General features: G+C 38.0%; 1 pseudogene; it reads right to left on the bottom strand.

The window, feature by feature from the left end:
- Positions 1-4287: 4287 nt before the first annotated feature.
- Positions 4288-19118, bottom strand: part of LOC127671614 (vomeronasal type-2 receptor 116-like) — a 38701-nt pseudogene continuing 23870 nt past the window's right edge.

Here is a 19118-nt window from a genome sequence, read left to right as displayed (position 1 = left end):
GATTCGCCACATAAAGCTATCTAATCCACAGTCATGAGCCTAGAATTCCTTGTAGGGCATGTGATTATGAACACTGCATTTGGGTGCTTGGGGTGATATCACTTGTCCTGGTTTCTGTAGCTTCATGATTGGGGACTCTGAAGTCAAATGACACCCTGTGCAGTTGTTAGCATGACTGAAGATACCATCTGTGAGGACACCATAAGTATGGGTAGGGATTCAGTCAAATACCTGGCTGTATACATACCCAAATCTCTGTAGGATGATGGAAGAGCAGAGATCCACAGAGTAGGCATTTCAAGCCTGTGCCAAAGTCTTTGGTTTCTCACTGGATTCCAGGCATGCTCTCTTTCTTTTTGGTCCTCACCCTGGTCTGTGCCTTGTCACTTTACATGTTCACTTGTGTTTCTCTAGCTACAGAGGCTGGGGTATGCCATAAACCCTCTCCCCCCAGCTATTGTTATCAAGAAGCAAGAAAAGTAAATGGAGAATCTGACCACCCACCTGATACCCACTGAGAGAAATGAGCTGCGAGATTGCCTGGCATTTATTATTGATGGATCCTTGGACTATAGCTATTCATTGTTTCAAATCTCATGGTGTCATTCTTGGGTTTGTGATGCCCTTTTCACGTTATATTTTCAGGTCTTTTGTTCTAGGTAGCTGCAATTCCAGGATATCACTATGCCCAATCTCATGTCTATAAATGCTTTTCCAAGGAAGAGTACACTTTGGTATACATGGGATTATTTAAATCTTTTTATATCTGTTGAGTCCAAGTTTGTGACTGATTATGTGTTTAATTTTAGAGATGGTAATGTTGAGATTTTTTTTTTTTGATGAAGTGTTCTTTAGATATTTGTTTGATTCATTTAGTTCAAAACTTCTGTTAGTTTAACTGTTCCTTTGTTTAGTTTTTATTTCCATGATATGTCCATTGCTGAGAATTGGGTATTGAAGTCTCCCATTATTATTGTGTGAGATGCAATGTGCTTTGAGCTTTAGTAAAGATTTTTTATGAATGTGGGTTCCCTTGCATTTGGAGCATAGATGATCAGAATGAGAGTTCATCTTGGTAGATTTTTTCCTTTGATGAGTATAAAGTGTCCTTCCATATCTCTTTTTGATAACTTTAGGTTGAAAGTTGATTTTATTTGATATTAGAATGGCTATTCCAGGTCTTTTCTAGGGATAATTTGCTTGAAAAAATGCTTTCCAGCCTTTCACTCTAAGATAGTAACTGTCTATGTCCCAGAGTTGACATTTTCCTGTATGCAGCGAAATGTTGGTATCTCTCTATGTAGCACTCTGTCTTTTGGGGGGGGGGGGAATTGAGGCCATTGATATTAGAAGATATTAAGGAAAAGTAATTTTTGCATTCTCTTGTTTTTGTTACTAGAGGTAGAATTATGTTTATGTGGCTGTCTTCTTGGTTTGTTAAAAGAATATTATTTTCTGGCTTTTTCTATGGTTTACTTTCCTGCCTTTTCATGGTGATTTCCATTTATTATTTTTTAAAGGGCTGGCTTTATAAAAAATATATTGTATAATTTTTTTTAGTCATGGAATACCTTCGTTTCTCTATGTATGATAGTAGATAGTTTTGCTGGACATAGTAGCCATGGTTGTCATGTGTCTTCTCTTAGGGTCTGTGTGAGACCTGTCCAGGATCTTCTAGCTTTCATAGGCTCTGATAAGAAGTCTGGTGTTATTCTGATAGGTCTGCTTTTATATGTTTTTTTACCTTTTTCCTTTATTGTTTTTAATATTCATTTTTTATTTAGTGCACTTGGTGTTTTGATTATTATGTGATGGGAGGAATTTATTTTCTGGTCAAATCTATTTGTAGAACTGTAGGCTTCTCCTATGTTTTTGGGCTTATCTTTCTTTAGGTCAGAGAAATGTTGTTCTATGATTTTTGAAGACATTTATTGGCCCTTTAAGTTGGAAATCTTTACTTTCTTCTATACATATTATCCTTACGTTTGGTTTTCTGATTGTGTCCTGGAGTTCCGGGATATTTTGGGTTACACGCTTTTTGCATTTTGCATTTTCTTTGAATGTTGAGTAAGTGTTTTCTATCACATCTTCTGCACATGAGATTCTCACTCTATCTTTTGTATTCTGTTCTTGATGCTTGCATATATGAATCCTGATATCTTACCGACATTTTTAACCTCCACATTTATTTCCCTTTGTGGTTTCTTTATTGGTTCTACTTGCATTTTTAGAATCAGGATGGTTTTGTTTAATTCCTTCACCTGTTCCACCGTGTTTTCCTGTAATTCATTGAATGATTTTTTTGTTTCTTCTTTAAGTGCTTCTACCTGTTCCTCTGTTTTCCTGATTTTTTTAAGGGAGTAATTTGCATCCTTCCTGAACTCCTCTGTCAGCGACAAGAGATGTGATTTTAAATCCATCTTGCTTTCCAGTGTGTAGAGGTATCTGGAAGTTGTTGTGGGAGAACTGGATTCAGATGATGTCATGTTACCTTGGTTTCTGTTGGTAACATTCTTGTGTTTGTCTTTCACAATCTGGTTATCTCTGGTGTTAGTTGGTCCTTCTGTCTATTGCTGGAGTTTTTCCCTCCAGGTAGCCTGAAAGCCATCTCAGAACCTCTGGTAGACCAGCTCTCCCCTAGCACAGGGGATTGTGGTGCAGCCCAGCTCCCAGGTGCAGATGCAGCCCAGAAGGACCTTTCCCCAGCTGCTCTGCTATTCCCCTGCTCCCTGTTCTCCTGGGCCTACCTGCCTTAGACAGTCACCAGAAAAGAGATAGAGATAGAGATAGAGATAGAGAGAGAGAGAGAGAGAGAGAGAGAGAGAGAGAGAGAGAGAATGGTGATCTCACCTCCAAACCCAAGAGTCAAGCCTTCCATGAATTTTTGATGAGTACAATGTGGATGTTAATGCAGAGTGTGTTTCTCAAAAGGACATTGTTAATGATCATATTTCTATGAAGACTTACTTAGGGAAGTAATATTTTTTTGAATAATGAGGCAATTTAGACCCATTATGTATCACATTATGGGAGGAGACTTGATGAATGTTAAGGATTTAGCACAGCCACAAACACATAATTGTCTTTTTAGAAAAGACAATTCCATATGAAGCAGCATAACCAAAGCATCACACTCCCATTCCATCCTTCCAGAATTTTCTAAGCAAGGATCTCAATCAAAACTGTACACCAAAAACAGATTCAGAAAAAAAAATGACTACATGCAATATCAGTATCTACATGTAGTTATGGGAGTCGTTTTACTCCAGTAACTATATAATAATAGAATGTTCACCAATCTGCAAGCTTTTAGATTTTATACTCTTTTCATTTTCAAATCCTTGGATCCTTTCTTTTTACACATATGTAGTTATCCCCCACCCGGTCTCCTCCCAGACTCCTCCTCTTCCCAGACCGCATCCCCCATCTCCAGGAGGATATCCACACCTCTGATCTCCCAGACCTTCTCAATCCTCGGGCCTCATCATTCTTGTGGGTTAGAAATGTCTACTTCCACTGAGACCAGAACAGATGTTTCTATGCCTTGTATGTGTCAGGGACCTAATATCAGATGGTTTATGATGCCTGCTTCTTGGCTCGGTGTCTGAGAGTACTTGGTTGTCCAGGGCAGTGGAGACTGCTAGTCTTCCTATGGGTCAACCTCAGTTTGTTCTAACTATCTGCTAATCCAAACACTGGGATCTGTAGCTTCTGTCCATTGTTGGATATACATATTTTTTTTTTTGGTATTTAAGAGCAGAAAAAGGACATTGCCACATCAGACTGCTGACCAATAGCTGAAGAATAGCTAAAAAGCAGGCATTATTCTTTCATGTATGTGCTTCTACTGGAAATAAGAGAATGTGTTCTTATTTCATCTTTGTGTGTGCTTGAGTTTGTTTGTTTGTTTGTTTGTTTCTTTGATTAATTGATTGATTAGGTAGATGGTTTCTATTTGTAGCCCTTTCTGACCTGGAACTCACTTTCTAAACTAGGTCATACGTTTAATTGACTTATCAAATTTTATTGGCTATTACCACTGGAGAAATCTCCATAAAAACAAAATGATGAATAAATTGTAATAATAATAATTTGAGAATTTTATTACTTCCAGAGAAACAAAGCAAGTCAATGAGTGAAGATTAATGGAGAATGTACCCAAGACTGTAGATATGATACTGTATGTAGATATGATGCTGGAGTGATTAAAAAACTAGATACATGCATTATAACCCAAAAATTGGTAGATATATACCAAAATTACGTTTGACAGAATTCCTGAACTATTTATGCAGAAATACAATTTTCCCTGACCCTTTGGATGAAATTTCTGTCTGGTCTTACTAAAATTATGGAGATCTTGGGTACAAAGATACATCCAAGCATCCCTGCACTGGATGCCAAGATAGAGATGATCTCCACAGCAACCATGGCCTTGCCCTTTGTGCTATGGTAAACAGGGAGGAAGGTGAGTGAGATACTGCAGCACACTAGCATGCTAAAGGTAAAAATCTTGGCTTCGTTGAATGTGTCAGGCAGATTCTTTGCCATAAAAGAAATGATGAAGCTTCCAAAGGCCAGGAAGGCCACGTATCCCAGGACACAGTAAAATGCAGTCACTGAGCCCTTGTTGCACACAATGATGGTGTGGGCATGCTCAGAGTGTTCATCAATATCAATGAAGGGAGGACAAACTGCTAGCCATATTGCACACAGACTACATTGAAACAGGGAACATATGGGAATAATGTAGTTGGGTGTCCCAGATACAAGGAAGTTTCTCAACCTTCTTCAGGGATCTGTGACTTTGAAAGCCAGAACCACAGTAATTGTTTCAGCCAGAACTGTGGAAACAGCCACCATGAATACAATTCCTAATCTGATTTGCTGCAAGATACAGGTCATTCTGTTAGGATGGCCAATGAAGAAAAACGAGCACAGAAAACAGAACATGAGTGACATGAGTAATAGGTAGCTGAGGATTCTGTTATTGGCCCTTACAATAGGAGTGTCATGGTGCTTCGCAAAGACCCAAAGTACCACAGCTGTGAATGCAGAGAAACAGAAGGCTATTAAGGCAAGAGCCATCCACAATGGGTCTTCATAGCTTATAAAGTTCACATCTTTCTGAATGCATATGTTGTGTTCTCTGTTGGCATACTGGTATTCTGGACCAATCACATACTGATCCATATCTGATATTCAAAGGAATGTTTAATTAGTGCTGGGTTAGAAATTTATTTCAAGAAAGGTTGTTGAAAGTAGTCTTGTGTTATTGCATTTGATACTAAGAATGTAATTTGAAGGAGATAACTGCACAACATTGCTTTCACTTCTTAATGTTCATAAACATTTAAGGAAAAATAAAACCAAAACCATTGTTTCTTTGTCAATGTAACTTGTTGATTATATCATTTACAATGTTATCAGAAAGCAGAGATTTCCTAAACCATATTTTGATTCTATGTTGATATCAAGTAGAACCTTGAATTCAGAGATGATATAATCATAAACCACAATGTGGTTGTGTATGTTTTATAAATACAAAACCCTACACTCATTGTTTCCTGAGGTCATTTACTGTATTATTAATTCATTCTCTATGAAACGTTGAGACTCTGATTTCTACTGGGAAAAGACCTGTAATAGGTACTTGAGAATTTTCCACATTGATTGCACTCATAAGGTTTCTCTCCAGTATGTGCCATTTTATGTCTTTGGAGATGACCGGATCTTGCAAAGGTGTTACCACATTGATTACATGCATAAGGTTTCTCTCCAGTATGTGTCATTTTATGATATTGGAAAGTACTGTTATGTGCAAAGGCATTACCACATTGATGGCCCTCAAAAGGTTTCTCTCCAGTATGTGTCATTTTATGTCTTTGGAGATGACTGGGTCTTGCAAAGTATTTACCATATTCACCGCACTCATAGATTTTCTTTCCACTATGAATTCTTACATGCCTGCAAAAATAATCAGAACATGTGAAATCTTTACTACATTCATTACTCTGATCATTTGTTTTATCAGTATGAATTAAGTTTACAATTTGGTTCAATGGTATAGAAGCATCAGATCTTAAGGTTTGATCATATCATATGTTTATTGTGTTCTCCCGCATTATGAGTTGCTGAAGATACCTGTGATAGTTATTGCATGGCTCATAATTATAACATTTGTTTTTATATAGGATTTCTACCTAAAGAAATATGCTTCCTATTGTATTTCCTATGTGATGAAAAGATGAACAACTCAGAGCTTTTTAGCACTGTTTGCATTCATAATTTTTCCTACAGTGTAAATAATACAACATCTAATGTGAACCAGGAGAAACAGAAGATTTTCCAAATTCTAGTACCCATAACAATTTTCAACATTGTGAGTTTGGGAAATTTTGCAAAAATATTAGAAAACCAATTCGTTGCAAACTTCTATCATATTCAAAAAGTCAACTAAAACCAAAATAACACATATACTCTCATCGTATAGGGATAGAAAAATTACATCGCTTATGTCAATACCACTATAAATCATTGTGACACATGATATAGCTATTAAAAGAAGAAGAACAAATGCAAGGTTTTCACACACATTGCTTTCACTCTGTTTGACATTTTGTTCATCATATGCATTTGATATATGGATTAAGGTTTCTCCATGACATCTTTCTAGATTCACATAAACTGATCTCTCATTAAACTTACACTCATTAAACTGACCTCTCATTAAACTGTCACTACAATGAGTAAAACCAATTTTACCATGGATAATTAACTAATTCAAAGGTGTTTTATATGCATTTTTCACTAATTAATTTGCAACATCTATATATTATAAAACTGTACATATTGGAAGATTCGCAGCAAAGGTCTAATGGAGCTATAAATCAAATAAAGGTATCTCTAAAGGCATTATTTCCTTGTCTCCTATTTTTTTTTCCTTTGGTTATTCGAGACAGGGTTTCCTGTATAGCCTTGGCTGTCCTTGAACTCACTCTGTAGATGAGAATGGCCTCGAATTCAGAAATTTTCCTGCCTCTGCCTCCCATTTTCTGGGATAAAGGAGTGCATCACCACTGCCCATCTTCCTTGTCTTCTTTCTTAATGGAATGCCTTGCAACATAAATCAGATAACCTACAATGAAGTGCATGGTTTTGGGAGAATTTTATATTCATAGCTACACTTGGAAAGGACTGAAATTTAACACTCTTACTTTTCTTTATAGCACCCAGAAAATAGTAAAAATGTGACAGCGGCATATTTTTTTAAGGTTGCACATGAAAATTACCATTCATTACTTCTAGAAGTTTGACATTGTTCTTCAATATGATGGTCTTCCCAATAGGAACCTAAAACACAGTACCAGAAAAGGAATGATATAATATTGAAAATTAGGTAACATTCAAGGTACTGTGAATTTTCACAGCACTAAACCTGCTTTATTCATCTCAATCTTCTTGGTTATTAACTAAATTAAGGAGACCATCAATAACCAAGAAAAATTGGTCCGTTATTTTGAAAATGGAAAGAAAATTCACAGTTTTACCTAAAACAGTAAGGTTCCTGTGTTACATCTTTGTAGAGATTCTTCTGGGAAGGATCAAGTAAACTCCACTCTTCTGTAGTGAAGTTCACATGCACATCATCATAAGTCACTGCATCCTAAAATATCCCACACACATGAACAACACAAAACATGATACTGATATCACTGTAATGCAAATGTATGCTTTCTTGACAATATATTCATTTAATTCTGATGCTTCCTCCACTTCTTTCCTGACACAGAAGTTATAATCTAATCATAATGCCATTTTTTTAAGGAAATTGAATGGTATAGGGATACCCATGGTGCCCACACCCTTTAAAATGAAAAAGACAGATGATTGGAAGGAAGGAGTTTGGGAGGGCCCGAGACCTAGAGTGTAGACAGTGATTAGGGATATGATGAATATTTAAACTATTAGAAATACAAAATCTGTAAGGAAGAAATAAATATTTTAAGTCTATATACACTATCATCTCTCCCAATAGGTATCTGAAAAGGCTCCCCATACAAGACCCTCCAAAAATCTAAAAAGAAAGCCAGTCAGGACAGACAAGTATTCAAAGAAATCATCCTGTTTAGATGCTTTATGTTTCAATCAAATGCATTGTGGCCCTGGTCATGATAGGTTCACACTCATCCTGTGGTGAAAACACACACAGTCTACTGTGACTTCATAGTCTTTAGGAGCTCCCGCACTGTTCAAAGCTCTAAAATCTCCCCTGATAATCAAGGCAATATCTTCAAAGTCACATATTGTAAAATCAGAAAACATGTTTTATATTTGCAACACACAATGCCACAGAATACTTCTTCACATTCTAGTAAATAGAAATGTGCGCATATGGAGAGAAGATTGGACTAAGGCAAGACACCCAGTAGAACAAACCCAAATGTTGTACCTTTGACTTAAAAACATTGGACTTTAGTTTCTAAAGGCTTAGTTAGCCCTCTATTGTAATTTCTCATACATCTCTTAGTTTTGGTATTTCCTTGCCCTGTATGCATCTATTTTTAGAGAATTTATCAATGCCTTAGTTATTTCAACACCTTCTGGTCCCTAAATGCAACATAAGCATCATTCACACAACTTAAATGTGAGGTACACTCAGAGCCTTAACTGAGGCTCTGACTCTGCCAAAGGATGGGTAGAATATTGTAAAACTGAAACCATAAAGAAAGAATCCATGATCTTGAGTTTTTCATAAGTCACTTTCCAGAACCAGCATAATATGAGTGATTCTCTCAAGTTTGGATTCTATCATCATAGACCCTGATTCCCTTGGGCCAGAGTTGCAGAAGGTTTTATTTAAAGTTCTATCTGGACATAGGAAATAATTTGTCTAGTCCTTCCATTAATTCATGACTTATCAGGAAGAAGAATTTCACTTAGGGTACCTTCTGAGGCATATACCCACCTGAGCATTTGCACCACTAAGTTCATGTCTGCTTTATTTAAAACAGCTAGAAACTTGAAAATTCCAGATGTCCCTCAGACAAATTATGGATACAGAAAATGTGTTTCATTTTCAAATTTGAATACCGTTCCACTATTAAAAACAAGGGCATCATAAATTTTACAGGCAAATGGATGAAACTAGATACTATTATCCAGACTGTGATAACAAAGACACACTCCTCTCCATAGACAAAAAGAAGTTAAATGAGAAGGAAGACTCAAATGAGCATCATTGAATCTCACTCAGAAGGGGAAATAGAGCACTCATAGGAGGCCAATATAAGAGAGAGAACTGTATAAGAGAGCAGATAAGAAATGGGAAGGGGGAGAGAACAGGAATAGGTGTGGTGAGAGACAAGGGAAGACCAGGACAATGAATTGAAATCTGCATCTGGTGAGGGTGGAAGGGTAAGGTATCTTTAGGATTTGCCAAAGATGACAAATTGGAGGGCACCAAGGAGTCTTTGGGGGTGATCTTAGCGGAAATGCATGGCAATGAGTATGGACCTTGAAGTGGCTACATCCTACAGTCAGGCAGGACCCCCAGTGGAGAGTTAAGGACACAAACAGAACCAAAAACCTTTCCACCCCAAATTGGTCTTATCTATAAGAAATTCAGGTAAAAAGATGGAGCAGAGAATGAGGTAAAGGGCAGACTATACCCTTTCCAAATTGAGACTCATCCCATGGGCAAGCACCAAGCCCTGACATTACTGACGATCCATTTTGTTATACTTCCAGAGAGTAGCTTAGCATAATTGTCCTCTGGGAGTCTCAATTCAGCCCCTGACTGAAAGAGATGGAGACACCTACAGCCTATCATTGGACAGAACACAAGGGGGGCTTTTGGAATAGTCGGGGAAAGGATTGAGGCCTCTGAAGGAACAGGAAGTCCATAAGAAGACACTCAGTGACAACTAACCTTGACACTAGGACACTTTCAGAGACTTAATCACAAAGTAAAGCACATACACAGGATGGACTGAGTCCTCGCCACATATGTAGTACAGGAGCTACTCAGTTTTCATCTGTTTCCCCCAACAAATGGAGCAGGAGATGTCCCTCATGCTGTTGACTGTCTTTCCAAACTGTTCCCCTATCTTGGCTGTATTTTCTGACCTCAGTAAGAGAGATATGTCTAACCACGCAGAGACTTGACATGCCGTGGTTGGTGGATACTCCTGTAGTCCCCACACGAATTGGAGGGATAAAAATGAGTTAGGGATGAAGGACTGTGAAAGGTGAAATGGACAGATGGGAGAAAGTAGAATTTAAATTAAATAAATAAATAATAACTAAATAAGTGGTGAAAATGAACAAATACATATAAATACAATAAAAATATAGAAATTAGACATTATTTTTAAATTTAACCCCTTCAATATTTCACAGTGTAAGCCGAGAAAGGATTTTTGACCAAAATATCACACATATGACCTCCTGTTAAAATTTTCCTATTGTCAAAAAATTTTTTTCTATTGTCTATTTTCCTCGGGAATGCTATGATCTCAATTTCCTCTGGCTGCATATGGTCAACACTCCAATCTCCAAAGTCCTGTGAGAACAACCGATTAAGATCCATGAACAGCTTCCTATGATTTTTGCCATCTCATTTTTTGATAATTTCCACATCCCCTCAAAAGAGAACCTAGATTCTGTCCAGCAGCAAAATCACTTTTTGATACGACTTTTTTTTGTTTTTGTTGTTGTCCTAACTTCTTACTCTGCTGCTATGCTCCAATCCTCTGAGCAAAAGCATCTCAGGTAACAAATGGTCATTGGGAATGTTTCTGTCATATCACAGTTCACCTCTTTGGGTGCTTAGAGTAGAGACTAAAGCTTCAAACTGAAGGTAACAGCATGGACAAACATTTCCTCCTGGCTTGCTTTCCTACTTGGTCAGTGCCCCATACTCAGGGAGCTCTCTCATCCAATCCAGGCCCACTTGCTTATGAATATTGTCACCCTCACTGGAAGACCCTTCCCACATCAATCATCAACACTATCTCACACAGACAGTAGACATCCATTCCGAAGAGAGCATACCTTCAACTGAGGCTCCTTCACATGACTGTAACTCTGAAAGGATGAAATGTTGGCAGGTTCACATATCTCTTGACAACATTACTTGTGGATTGCTATGATGAACTCTTCCAGCCCAACACCCTCCTAGCTTTCAACATTTGCTAGCATTCGCTCTTAAAGATACACACCAAACAGGTAAGTGAAGAGACAACACTTAGTCAACACTCTGTGAAAATCCAGATGGCAAACACTAACCCAGGAATAAAACACACACCCAAACAAGACAAAGCCAGTAACTAATTCCTAGAGATATTTGCACAGAAGCCCCAGATGTCTAGACACCACATAGGAATAAAATGAATAACAGTCAGGAAACTATGTCACCATGAAAGCCAAATTATGCTTTCACAGCAGATCTTCAGAAATTAAAACATGCAAGATATGTGAAGCAAAAGAGTTTGTATGGGGGAAGGGAGAAGAGTGCGAACCTGAGGATGAGATAGAGGTTCACAAGAGAACACAAAGACAGGCAGACAGACGAGGAGCACAGAAAGAGCAATGAAGGAAGAGAAATATAATAGAGAGGGGGAACATGCAGGGAACAGAGACAGGGAACAAAAATAACAGGCTCTCCATGTATATAATGCACAAATTAGAAATAGCAGCAGGTGATGGAGGCAGATAATGGCTTAAGAATTTCCTATATCACTAAGAACAGTACTGATATTTTCTGTACACTGACAATTATTGAGGCAAGGCTCACCCACAGAATAAGAATGGAAGAGAGAATCACAAGCATTTAAAATGAATAGAAAAAATGGATAAATTATTCAAAAAAATCTGGATTCTAAAACTGTCCTGGTACTAAAAACAAAGAGTTTTGCCACATATGAGAAGTCAAAAGCCCAAATGTTTTGGAGAAGAAGGAGGAGTAGGCAGAGAAGGAGGAAGAGAAGGAAGGAGGAGGAAGAAGAAGTAGAAGAAGAAGTAGAAGAAGAAGGAGCGCAGGGCATTGGTGATACATGACTTTTATCTCAGTACTTGGGAGTCAGATGCAGGCAGATTTCTGAGTTTGTGGCCAGCCTCATCTACAGAATGAGTTCTAGGACAGCCAGGGGTACACAAAGAAAAACCCTGTCTCAAAAAAAAGAAAAAAAACAAACCAAAACAAACAAACAAACAAAAAAGGACAGAGAAGAAGGAGAAGGAGGAGGAAAAAGAAGATAAATGTCTGGAAAATATTTCCAATAAAATCATAAGTGAAAACTTTCCTAAACAGAAGAACATGCCTGTTAATGTACAAGAAACATCAAAATTACCAGAGTGATAAAAAGTCCTTTTGCCACATAATAATCAAAACAATTACCATATAAGTTAAAGAAATATAAAAAACTACAACAGAAAAAATTAACAAATTAAACAAAACAAAAGCTAATAATGTGTAAAATCAGAACTATTAGATTCATATCTGTCTTCTTTTTTTAATTCTTTAATCCATTAAGTATGAAATGTTCTCTCTGCTTTTATTCCTGCAGGCCAGAATTGGGCACCGGATCCCATTACATATGGTTAAGAGCTACCATGTGGTTGGTAAGAATTGAACTCATGACCTGTGTAAGAACAGCCAGAATTCTTAATCTCTTAGCCATCTCTCATGCCTTATTCCTGCCTTCTTAATATATATTATAAAAGACAAAATGGTTTGGACACAGGTGCTGCATAGTCACAGAAACCACCCATGCTTCTATAAGAAAGCAACTGATCCAGATATTTTAGACAGATTTACAATCAGCCATGATACTGAAGTTATTAAGAGGTCATGGCCTGAACTAACAAGTAAGAAGCACCACTAGAAATCTCACAGGAAGTCACATCTGGCTGATGCTTCAGATCCAACCCCACAGAGGGACCACTACCCCAGTGCCCAGTGCTCAGCCACCCATTTCTCCCCTTTGTGGGTAGATATCCTGTGCTCAACATGTCTCGATTTCAGAGCTTCCCTGAAGTCCCCTCACAGCAGAGAACAACAAAGCTCAAAGCTGCACACAGTGAATCACTCAAACCTGCACAGCCACAGAGAACAGAGAGAAAGGCACCTAGATGATCCCGCCTCTTTGTCTGACTGGCAGGTCTGGCTGGCGGCCTTGATTGGCCAGTGAGTCTACTCCTTCCTAAAGGTTAAAGTGTGCTTCCTGTCCAGGGCCAGACCCTTTCTGGATCTTAGGACTGGTTTAATCTCTATGAGCTTTTAGGCCCACACTCAAGGAGGAATATCACTCCACCTAGCCCTGGTGGCAGGGGAGGGGGGACTTACCATGCCAGGTGTCTGCTCCTCTCATCTGTTAGCAATAATTCTGACTTTAGACAATTAGACCTTTCCTGAAATTTAGACCTTTCCTGAAATTTCACTACAGCACTTGCCTGCTTCTTCCAGGAATCAAGGTGGATAGCTTGCATATCCCATTATTCAAGGTGCAGTGGAGCTATCAATCTGACACAGATGTGGAAAGTTAACCAGGCTATTAGCATTAAAAAGGGATTATTGGAATGAATAATTTTGTTTGTTGGCTTCACACTGGCCTCAGAGAAATTGCAGCTCCTTTTCACCAGATGATAGATATCAAACAACCTTGGAAGAAAAGCCAGAAACATAAGGGAAACCCTGTTGAGCACTATTATTAGCCAGCACATATTCATCAGTGGCTAAATAGAGAAAAAACACAGTTGGATTAATATAGTTTCTCTAGATAAACATATCTGAAATCGTAAAGAAACTGAATCTAAGTATATAGAAAGGTTAGTTTAAAAAATGTCCCAATAAAGTCTGCCAGCCAAGGAGAGTTAGAAAAATCAAGAACTGGTTGATTTCATGTTGTAGGATATTACAACTCATTTACAGTATATGCCAGAATTTTGAAGAAAGAATTACATACTAATGCCAGTGTAATAAAAATACAAACAAAAAAATCCCAAACAAAGGAGCAAAAAACAAAGAAATCAACTATTTTTGTTGAAAAATAGAGGGTCAGAACCAAAAAAAAAAAAATAAATAAATAAAAAAATAAAAAAAAAACCAAAAACCAAAAAACAAAAACGAAACAAAACAAACAAAAAATCACTGTGTTCAATATCCTTTATATATGTAGGTAGCCAAGAGAATCTATAGCTTAGATCAAAGGTAAAATTAAGAAATATCCCATCCAGGCGGTGGTGGTGCACGCCTGTAATCCCAGCACTCTGGGAGGCAGAGGCAGGCAGATTTCTGAGTTCGAGGCCAGCCTGTTCTACAGAGTGAGTTCCAGGACAGCCAGGAATATACAGAGAAACCCTGTCTCGAAAAAACCAACACCCCCCCCCAAAAAAAAAGCAAAAACAAAAACAAAAAACAAAAAGAAATATCCTACAGGGTGGTAGTGGCACATGCCGGTAGAGGCAGAAGCAGCCAAATTTCTGAGTTTGAGGCCAGCCTAGTCTACAGAGTGAGTTCCAGGACAGCCAGGGCTACACAGAGAAACCATGTCTCAAAAAAACTAAAAAACAAAACAACAACAACAACAAAAAAAAGCAGAAAAGGAAAATGAAATAGCCCATCAGTAAGGAGGATTTGCATAAGAGTTACATGATTAAAGGGTTATAGTAAGAAACAGAGTAAGGTTGTTAGGATGAGTGTGATTAGGAAATTTAGGGATTAAGATAGGGTTAGAAATTTAGAGTAAGTCCCAGGGTGAGGATCAGGGTTACGTTTAAGGTGGTCACCATTGTTCTTGATGGTCTCACTGAGTTTGTAGTATGCATATTACACAAAGAAGAAATATCAGGGTTAGGGTTTACCTCATGGTTAAGGAAAAGGATTTGTTGTGGTTTGTGAAATCAGCTTCTATCTTTTCTCTCATCTGCCTTCCTAGTACTCATTTTCATAATATCAACATCTCTTTGCCTGCCGCAAGGAAAGTGGAAAGTAAATTATCCAAGAATCAGGGATTTCCTTATCCAAGAACTTGGGATTTCCTTTTGGGAAACATCTTTACTACTGTGGGGACCAGTTCACATAAAATAGAAAACCATGGCGGCTTTGGATGTTCTACATTTCACTTGGGGATCCTCCCTCATAAGATGGAAGCAACCATGGAACTTGGTGCTTTTCTTTGATAATCACCTAGCCACGCCCATCCCACAGCCCTTGACCCCAGCCATCTCCAACTTGATCATTTATGTTTATTGGGAAAGCGCCAGACCAGAACTCTGTAAACTCTACCAGGTCTTTGTCATTTCACAGCTTGGCCTGTCTCCTTAAGGAACCGGATTCCGTTTATTGGCCTGTGAATTCCCTAACTGTCTCACTAGCTCACACACAGAAGCGAGGGCCTGACACACAGCCGAGCGATCCATGGAGGCCAGGCTAGGCTTCTGTTCCCACAGGAGGGTCGTGCCAGGAGGCCACTGAGATTGCTCGGAGCACAGAGAGGGTTTGTACTCTTCCCTGCCACAAACTTTCCAGAGCAGGAAGCTCGCCCGCCTTGCCCGACCTCTCCTGTTGTCTGAGGAGACATCAGGAGGATAGTGTGGAGTGACTCCAGAGCTCACAGACACACGCAGCATGGAGCACTATCGTCATCTGAATGGGAATGAGGTCTTGTCCTGCCATTCTGCTCCCTGGAAGTTCGGCAATCCCAGCTGTTGGTAAAAGTGCACACTCACCTCCCTCACACCTCTGGCACACACCTAACTGACTGACACGCACGTTCAAACTCTGAGCCCACTTTCATTCATAAAAATGACAGACAGGAGCCTGGACACAGGATGGGGCCAGGGTGACATCAGGGGCGGGGCCAGCGGTATCCAGGTGACAGACAGGGATGCCAACATGGCACCCACCAGAGGCTAAGATAAGAATATGGACGTGGCACACAGAAACATACACGGAGGCAGTTTGAATCTCAGTGTATTTCACAGTTCTCAAGCAAGAGTTTTTATACATAAAGAAACTGCACGACCCAACCCTATTCCCTCAGAAACAAATTCAATTTTAACACATTTAATACATGTGTACTATTATACCATTATTATTTTCCAACAAATTCTTTCATGTTAACATATTTTCTATATATTTCCTTAATTTAATCAGAAATATTTTCCATGTAACTCTTCAATTTTACCAGAAAACTTTTCTGCTTACCACTCAATTAATTCGGAAATGTTTAATATGTCTACCATTTTATGTGTATTATGTTCCATGAAAATCGTCCATTTTAACACATTTTTTGTTTCTATTTCTTCAATGTTATCAGAAATATATTGAATAAAAATCTACAAATTTATTTTCAATGTGCTTGGTCAATTAGTAAAGATTTATTTATTGTCTATGTTTACTATTGTATAGTTAATATTTTCAAAAAATTCTTCAATTTTAATAACTTTTTCTATATATTTCTTCAATTTTTTAAAAAAATAGTATCTATGGAAATCTTTACTTTATGAGGAAATATTTGTTACCATTTCAATAATTTTAGAAATGTTTATTTTTCTATATTTTTTCTGTATCAATGTTTTGTGAAAATCTTCAACTTTACTGTTTTTCTATACATTTCTTTAATTTTATCAAGATTATTTTTCATCAAAATCTTCAATTATTACTGTGTGGTGGTGGTGCACGCCTTTAATCTCAGCACTTAGGAGGTAGAGATAGGCAGAATTCTGATTTTGAGGCCAGCCTAGTCTAAAGAGTGAGTTCCAGGATAGCCACAGAAACTGGCTATCCAGGATAGCCAGGATACACAGAGAATCCCTATCTTGAAAAAGCCAAAAAAAACTTCAATTATTCAGAAACTATTTCTATATGCCTGATGAACTCATAAAGATATACTTTCTATGTTTTCTATTTTGCCATTATTATCTGACAACACATTCTTTTTTAACACTTTTTACCCTATATTTCTTCAATATTTTTAGTAATATTTTCCATGTAAATTGTCAATAATATCAGAAAATGTATCTACTTACCATTTTATTTAGTTTAGAAATGTTTTCTATGTCTTCCATATTATCTGTTTTATTTTCTCAGAAAACTTACAATTTTAACACTTTTATCTATACATTTCTTCATTTTAATCAGAAATATATTCAATGTAAATCTTAAGTTTTATGAGAAAGTCTTTTAGATGAAAAATGTTTAAAAATACCCCAAAATATGCTGTTTATGGCATATTAAAAATAGGACAACTTGTGTGCATCTTTAATTTACAATTCCAAAACATTTGAGCAAGAGTAGAGAAGACATACATACCCACTGAAAACAGGACACCATCATATCATATGCCCATCTTATATAAGTGTATCAAGATGCTTGGCCGGACATGGTTCCTTTATGGTCAAGTTTGCCCAATAAAATTAATTTTATGACAGGCTCTATAGAAGTCACCATTCTTGATTTTAAAATGATTAATATTGAGATTGTATTTAGGATTTTTATAATCAAAGTCAAGAAAGTCTTTTCTGTGAGAATAAGAAATGTATAACTATATGGTCACATAGGGCTTCACAGCTATATCCTTCCCATGCAAGGAAGGACTCTAGAGACCAGGCTAGACATCACTGTCCATGCTCAGGCTTGGTGGTCATTATCTCTCTCCAGAAAACACTTATCTCCCAGATAATAAGAGCTGTGATCTGCATAGAGTAATGGGGTGGTTTTAGATTTGAGACATTTTAACTGTATTTGGAGGCAGATGGGTGGGGTATACTGTGGTTAATTCCATTATAGAATAGGTTGGAAGTGGCTGAGGAGTAGACAAGAGCTGTTTGGGACATGTAGAATTTGGACATTTGTTGACAAATTTGGATACACATCTGTTGCTGAGTGTCTGCGGAGCTTGGTCTCTTACAGCCTGACCTATAGAGCATGGAATGCATAGAAATTCTACAAAGCATGGAAATTCCACCTCCCTTGCTTCTTCTCTGCCTGTATAAGTTCCCTGAGGAAAAAAAACAGTTTTGGGGGCCTTGAACATTTTTGGAGTTGACCTCATTCTTCATGTCTCCTGTCTCTGTTTCTCTGCCCTTCTAGGGTCCCCAGTCAAAAATTCCCATAGGCTGGGGCTAGAGCTGAAATCCACAGAGAAGGCTTTTCAATCCTGTGACAAAATCTGGTGTCTCACTCGATTCCAGGTATGCTCTCTATCTGTTTGGTCCTCAGCTTAGTCTGCATTCTCTATGGCTTCTCCCATATCAAGTTCACTTGTGTTCCTCTAGCTACAGAGAGTAGGGTATGCCATAAACTCCCTCCCACCAACAATTGTTATCAAGAATCAGGAAAAGTAAATGGAGAATCTGACCACCCACCTGATACCCACTGAGAGAAATGAGCTGCATGATTGCCTGGCATTTATCACTGATGGATACTTGGACTATAGCTAGCTATTAATTGTTTCAAGTACCATGGTGTCATTCCTGGGTTTGCAATGCCCCTGCTCATTTTATATTTTTCAGGTCTTTTGTTCTAGGTGCCTGCACCTCTAGGATGTCACTATGCCCAATCTCATGTCAATAAATGCTGCTCCAAGGAAGAATGCACTTTGGTACACTTTGGAAACCCTTACCGATTTATACAGTTGTCTTGTTCTTAGTTCTCATCCCCAAAATAACTTGAAATTTTTAACTGACTTTGCTCCTGAGAACATCATGAAATAGACTGCATTCCCAATCCTACTTAGTGACCTCATGCAACCTGATAATCCTACAGTTGGATACATAGCCTTTGTCTGCCTAGTGTCAGAATAACATGTTTTATAATCACCATAATTCGACAGTACATAGGATCCAGGATATTGCACCCCATGGTATGTGTTCTTCGAGGATCACACTGTGCTGATGTGAAGTTTTAGGCCAGAGTTCATGTGAGTCTACACTCCTATGGTCATGACCTACCATAGACCATATTTTTTTTAATGAGAAGCTGAAATTAGGTCATGGGCAGGTAATATCACACCTGCAGAGATTAGAGAATGAGAACAATGAAGCCTCGGAGAACCACAAGAAGCTCAAAAAGAAGAAATGCTTCTACTGCTACGTGCCTCTCAGGGTTCCCA

The sequence above is a fragment of the Apodemus sylvaticus genome, chromosome 21 (genome assembly GCF_947179515.1).
Source record: "Apodemus sylvaticus chromosome 21, mApoSyl1.1, whole genome shotgun sequence".
Lineage (NCBI taxonomy): Eukaryota > Metazoa > Chordata > Mammalia > Rodentia > Muridae > Apodemus > Apodemus sylvaticus.
This window is presented reverse-complemented; position numbering and strand designations above follow the sequence as displayed.